Source organism: Sinocyclocheilus rhinocerous, unplaced genomic scaffold (genome assembly GCF_001515625.1).
Source record: "Sinocyclocheilus rhinocerous isolate Xijiao unplaced genomic scaffold, SAMN03320098_v1.1 scaffold1148, whole genome shotgun sequence".
NCBI classification, from domain to species: Eukaryota; Metazoa; Chordata; class Actinopteri; order Cypriniformes; family Cyprinidae; genus Sinocyclocheilus; species Sinocyclocheilus rhinocerous.
Window position 1 is genome coordinate 814,885 of NW_015664019.1, and position 6,967 is coordinate 821,851.

Below are 6,967 nucleotides of genomic sequence, written 5' to 3' on the forward strand. Positions count from 1 at the left end.
AACAGACTTTAATTGCAGTGTTCTTAATCTTTATAAGTTAGTAGTACTGTTCGGGTTTACAGTGTGGGGGCGTGTTAGAATGAGCCGTTTTAGGGGGGCGTGGCAGAGTCTTAACTTTGATAAAGAATATCTCTTTGGTTTTGAGACTTTAGTCTTTGCAACTTTACAGATCTTCTTTATGCACCAAGAGCTTGTAACACTCCAAAGAGAAAGGAAAACTTGAAATCGCATCATATGACCCCTTTAAATTAGCGTATACTAATACATGTACTGTATAGGCATATCCTACCATAATGTATAACAATATATGTATAAATATATAATGTAAATGATAATATACGTATGTGTGTGTGTATATATATATATATATATATATATATATATACACACACACATACGTATATTATCATTTACATTATATATTTATACATATATTGTTATACATTATGGTAGGATATGCCTATACAGTACATGTATTAGTATACGCTAATTTAAAGGGGTCATATGATGCGATTTTAAGTTTTCCTTTCTCTTTGGAGTGTTACAAGCTCTTGGTGCATAAAGAAGATCTGTAAAGTTGCAAAGACTAAAGTCTCAAATCCAAAGAGATATTCTTTATAAAAGTTAAGAGTCAGCCACACCTACCTAAAGACGTGTGTGTGTTTCAGTGCGAAAGCAAAAGCACTTTATTTGGCCTTCCGGAAGTAGATGCAATTAGGAATCATTGGTTAAGATTTATTTACAACAGAACAGCACAACCCAGATGTTCGAATTTGTGCAACGCATTTTATGGACGACAGTTTTTTGAACCTAGAAGAGTACAAGGCATTTCCGACGCGTGCTTGTAGTGTTCGGGCCAATCACAATGCACTGGGTCAGCTGGCCAATCAGAGCAGACTGCGCTTGTCAAAGGAGGGGGCTTTGTTGAAAACGAAGCGTTTGAGAGAGGCGGGGCATAGAGGACCTACAATAATGTACAGTATTTGAAAAATAATGTGTTTTTTGAACATTAAAGCATGTCAACATATTCTGTTACACCAAATACACCAAATAATGATCTTTAAAATAGCATCATATGACCCCTTTAAATAAACCCACATTGTCATAAATGTATTAAAAACAGTTAAATAAAACATATAATCATAAATATATGTTGATTTAATTAATAACAGCATTACAATAATGAGAATCTACTGTACCGTGCTACTCTGTCATGTCCTCCAGACACAAAGTAATAACCAAAGGGTGAGAAGTGAGTGTCCCACACTGGATAGTTATGTCCTTTATACCCGACGAGACACGTAAACGTTTGCAGGCTCCACAGTCTGACTGTACCGTCCTCAGAACTGGACAACAGATAGTTCCTGAGAGACACAGAGATATTAAACCACACTGTCAGATCTGCTGCAGAACGCTTCAAAACTGCAGGAAGATAACGAATCATGCAAAGCATGTTTAGTCAATAGCATAGCAATTGATTGGCTGTTCTTATGCTTACACACCTTCCCTGTTATCTTGTTTTACTTAGAGATACTTTAGAGCAGTGGTCACCAACCTTTTTAGGCCCAAGATCCCTGACCTCGGCCTTTATGAAAGACAAGATCTACCTATTGAAGAATTGATAGAAAAAGACATCCCAGATTGTACTTCAAATTTGAGGCCTTTTACTTAGTATTTTAATTAGTGATGCGCCGATCATAGCTGATTCAGAATTCAGATTTTCTTTTCTTTTTTAACTAGCAAATTGGATTCTGATACCGATTTTTAAGCAAATTTATTTATTGGCTATTTGCTTTATAACAAACAAACTGGCTTTAAACAAAAATATCTAGCCATTTGAAATTAGAGGCAACCACTGCATTTTAATCACGATCTGCACGGGCAGTTGTTTTTGATTTGATTTAGATTAATTTCAGGATTTAAAACAAAAACAGAATGGTCTGACTTTAGGTGTTATTTATTTATTTGCTACATAAAACATCTGCACGAAACAAAAACAGCAGGTCTGAATGAGACGCACTCACTTGACAGCAGGTGGCACTAATAAACAGGGTTGCCAGGTTTTCGCAATAAAACTAGTCCAATCGCGTTTCGAGGAGGGTTCCCCTGTAAAAATCGCATTCCGGGGGTAAAATACAAGTTTTTCGGTGGGGATTTTTTTTTTTTTAACTAGCAAATTGGATTCTGATACTGATACTGATTTTTAAGCAAATTTATTTATTGGCTATTTGCTTTATAACAAACAAACTGGCTTTAAACAAAAATATCTAGCCATTTGAAATTAGAGGCAACCACTGGATTTTAATCACGATCTGCACTGGCAGTTGTTTTTGATTTGATTTAGATTCATTTCAGGATTTAAAGCAAAAACAGAACTTTAGGTGTTATTTATTTATTTGCTACATAAAACATCTGCACGAAACAACAGCAGGTCTGAATGAGACGCACTCTCTGACAGCAGGTGACGCCTATGAACAGGGTTGCCAGGTTTTCGCAATAAAACTAGTCCAATCGCGTTTCGAGGAGGGTTCCCCTGTAAAAATCGCATTCCAGACCTGAGATCTCCAAAATGGGGCGTGAACTCCAAAAGTGGGCAGAACCTCCAAAATGGGGCGGGGTCTCTTCGCGCAAAGACTTTCACCATTGGCTCTGGCTCCAGCCAATTGTTATTGATTTACATTTCAAAATAAAACTTTATAAATTAAACATTGTTTCTAGTTCATCTAAAATAAAATATGCTATATAAATAAATATTCTCTGTGAGAGCAGAGCCCAAAGCTCGTGGCCAGTGGTGTTCGGACTGGAGTTTGAACCTCTGCTTCATGATATAAACGGGAATCACCCACGAGCTCTCCCAGCGCAGCGCAGCGCAACGATTTAACTCTATCGCTTTGTTCCAAGCAACGGGGGCATCCCGGGGCACGAATTTCGCAGGGTAGGAGGGTGTAGTGACGCTGGGTGTAACTAAAAAGGTGCCATTGTCCGGTGAGGTCCGGTTGGGGAGTTACGGAACGATCTCATATCGCATAATCTTTTTAACTGTTTATCTCCTGAATTGCATCTTTCTTTACCACGCTATTCAGCGCCAATCCCGCCGTGCAGTCAATTTCACTGGTTAAGGTTAGGGTCAGGTGTGGGGTAGGTTTAGGGGTTAGCATTTTTGTAGCATAATGTAGGAAATTAATGCTTTAATTGACACAACCAATAAAATCTTTAGAATCAGCTGTGGGGCGGAGTTTGCACTGAAGTGGATTGGGGGAAAAAATTGCGCATGCGTGTCATGTGCCTGTCTGTCAATGGGAGGAAACCACGCCCTATTTTGGAGCTCCCACCCCGTTTTGGAGTTCCCGCCCCCATTTGGAGATCTCCGGGCTGCAGTTATACCCTTCTCCAAATCTGCGGGAAAACCGCAGGCTTGGCAACACTGCTTATGAACCGACCGCGCTATAGCGTTTCCTTGGTTACCGCTGTAAACAAAGCAGTTGCGCTTTAATAGGGAGAAGAAAATGCCATTGCCATCGAAACTTTTCTCAAGACAGTTCCCTTCAGTGATACATTAATATAACCCCAGAAATGTAATGCATTTTTGTACTTATTTTACTGTTTTTTTCGGGATCTACTGGGACAGTGATAAAGATCTACCAGTCGATCGCGATCGACGGGTTGGCGACCACTGCTTTAGAGGACACATCTGATACCTGTCTGGACTGAAGCTGACACCGTACACCGGCCCACTGTGACCGTAGAGGTTCTTCGACTCACTGGCCGTCTTCTCATCCATGATCCTCTCCAGAACGTCATCAGACTCTTTATCAATCAGATTCAGTTCTAGAGAATCGGACAGCATAATTGAAATCATACATTGCTTACACTGAGGTCCAGAAGTGGAAAATTTGGGGTTGTTTTTAAAGCTTGAAATAAAGGCGAGATATCAAATAATGATTATGGAGATACATACCTGTTGCAGATTTGACCTTGCGTAATTTTTTAGGTGTGGCACTCCATACGCGGACTGTGGAGTCTGCAAACCCTCCCGCTAACAGACTGGAGTCATCAGTGAAGTCTACTGCCGTCAAACCCTGAGCGACAACACACAATAAGCATTTGTGAAGTCAAACAACACTAAACATCAACAAAAACACTGCCAACCTGGTAGGCATTGAGGAATGAATAAAAGCAAATGGAAGGCAGGTTCTCCGGGCCGAGCCGGATTCTTTTGGTGCTCTCCTTCATGTACATGATCTTGTCCAGTTTGTCTGAGTCTTAGCAAATCAGCATGTTAGAATGATTTCAGAAGGGTCATGTGACACTAAAGACTGGAGTAATGTTGAAAATTCAGCTTTATTTTCCTGTTTTACTGTATTTTTTGATGAGCATGAAATAGTTCTTTTAAAAACATTTTTAAAAAAAATTTCTCACTTATCTCAAACTTTTGAACTTATATTTTCCATTCGGAAACATATCTAACCTTGGCTTTATTGACTTCTCGTCTGGTCTCTCCCGCAAAACTGCCGGACATGCTGTCGATCTGGCTCTTGCTGCGTGGCATACCGTCAAAGATGTCGATGTACAAGTGCTCCTGAATGATGTTCCATATCTGGTTATTATGCCTTTCCTGCAAGTGTCTCTTGAGCAGCTGGTACGAGTCTCGGGAGATGCGCAGCACGAAACGGCTGGTACGGAAGTCCAGCAGCGCCTCGTTCCCCTTCAGGTGTTCTTTCTTAGTGAGGCCGCAGAGAATTCGCAGGTCATCCTGATAGTAACACTCCTGATCGCCGCTGAACCTATCAGCACACAGGAAACGAACTGGTTAAGCCACTACTGAAGAGTCCAGTGTTTAGATTTACAGAATAAAAATGGGCATTATTATCAAATGACATGATGATCATCATGTCATCCCTGATTAATTCCACAAAGTAAACAAGATCTGATGCTTACTTCTCAAAGAAAACCTTTGCTTTATTCTCATGGTTGTTGTAGACCAGCTCCAGGTACATGTGAACGAACAGAGGGTAGAAGAGCTGGGACAGCTCCGCTCGGTGACAGTCCAGCACGGACTCGATGAAGTTCTTCAGGCTGCTGTAGTACACCTGATACAGAGAGGGATCCCCCTGCTGGCTGTACGCTGACAGCACCACACTGACATCCGGCTGGTCATCTGCACCAGACAACATAAACATTAATGTCAAATCACACACATAGATGTTGATGATATAACTGCATATTGAAAAAGCAGGTAAATCACAGCAAAAGATGCTACACAGTACAAAGACATAAGATATACACATATGTACACACACACACACACATACATACACATATATATATATATATATATACACAGTACTATAGTATGTAAATATATATATATATATATATATATAAAATACTAAATATATACCCCTGTGTAATTTTACTATACCTTATTAATATACAGAATACATTTGTACATTTTTTATTTGATATTTTTCATTTCAATTTTATTTAAAATGTTAATAATTGTGCAGTTTGGCAGTTTTTGTTTGCTAGTTCCACTTTTTTTTATTGATTCTGTTTTTGTCTATATATAGACACTTTCAAAAGTTTGGGATCAGCAAGATTTTTGAATTGCTTTTAAAGAAGTCTCTTATGCTTATGAAGGCTGCATTTATTTGATCAAAATCACAGTAACAAATAATATTGTGAAATATTAGTTTAAAATAAATGTTTCTATTTTAATATATTTTAAAATGTAATTATTCCTGTGATGCAAAGTTGAATTTTCAGCATCATTACTCCTGTCTACAGTGTCACATGATTCTTTAGAAATCATTCTAACATGCTGATTTATTATCATTATTGGAAACAGTTGTGCTGCTTAACTTTATTCCAAGAAAAGTAATGGAAATGTTTTGTACGGTTTTAGTTTTAGTTAACTATAATAATTCTGATTACATTGTGATGCATGTAAGTTATTACTATTTATAGTAACTACAGTAACAGTTATATTCCAGTAATGTTTATTTTTCTATTTTAACTTAAAAAAACAAATCCAGCATCTTAATGTAACCATAACTAACCATAACAAAGTGCATGTGGAATGACAGTAAAATATGTTGGAAACTCATTGTTCAAATATACAAAATAAAAACAGGACTATATGGAGGGCTATATTGTTGATGCAACTAAACTTTTGTAGAAACTACAACATTGCATGACATAAGGACAGCATAAAGCTGATTTTGTACTGTTTTAACAATTTAAAAGGTGCAATACACCTTTACTTTACTTATTAAAGATACATTGCATGGTAAATATCATCAATTAGAAGTTGTAGGCGACACTCACTCTTGACTGGGATGGGAGTCAGTGTGCTTTGGGGGGCGGCTGCTGATGCGATGGACACCCGGCTGAGCAGAGAGTGTGCATCCCCTCCATCCTTCCCTCCTCCGCTGCCATCGAGAGTCTGTGAGTCCTCCTGGTCTTCTAAACAGGCTTCCCGCCGCAGGATCTCCACCGACTCCGTCAGTTTATTCCGCCTTAGAAACTGCAGAACTGCGATCAAAGTTTGCTGGTCCTCCTGCTTCGGGGCTCCGCCGGCGGTGAGGGGCGTTGATGACAGCGTCCCGCTCGCTGTGTTCCCCGAGAGGTTTGAGGTCCCATCGCTGAGGATTTCTGGCTTTGTCTCTTTTTCTGCGTCCAGCTCCATCGGTGCATCTTGCACAGCCGCCATTTTTTTCCCTGGCGCTGAAAGCAATGGCGTCATGACGTGCGCAGCGTAGTACGTCTTCTTCTTCTTTGGATTTTTTTGGCGTATTCCGCACCATAGGCACATACCGCCACCAACTGTTTCTAATCATACATGGGTGATGATACTATTCATATTTTATTTATTTTTTAATTGTTAATTTTATTTCGGGCTCACCCAAGCTGTATTTCTGGCTGCTGCGTGTTCAGCTCCCATGCCAAAAAACCCAGCTTGTGTGTT

The 6,967-nt window shown here is 39.4% G+C and overlaps 1 pseudogene; it reads right to left on the reverse strand.

Annotated features, from left to right (window-relative positions):
- LOC107729367 (transcription initiation factor TFIID subunit 5-like) overlaps positions 1 to 6,790 on the reverse strand; it is an 11,058-nt pseudogene extending 4,268 nt beyond the window's left edge.
- Between the last annotated feature and the right edge of the window lie 177 nt (positions 6,791 to 6,967).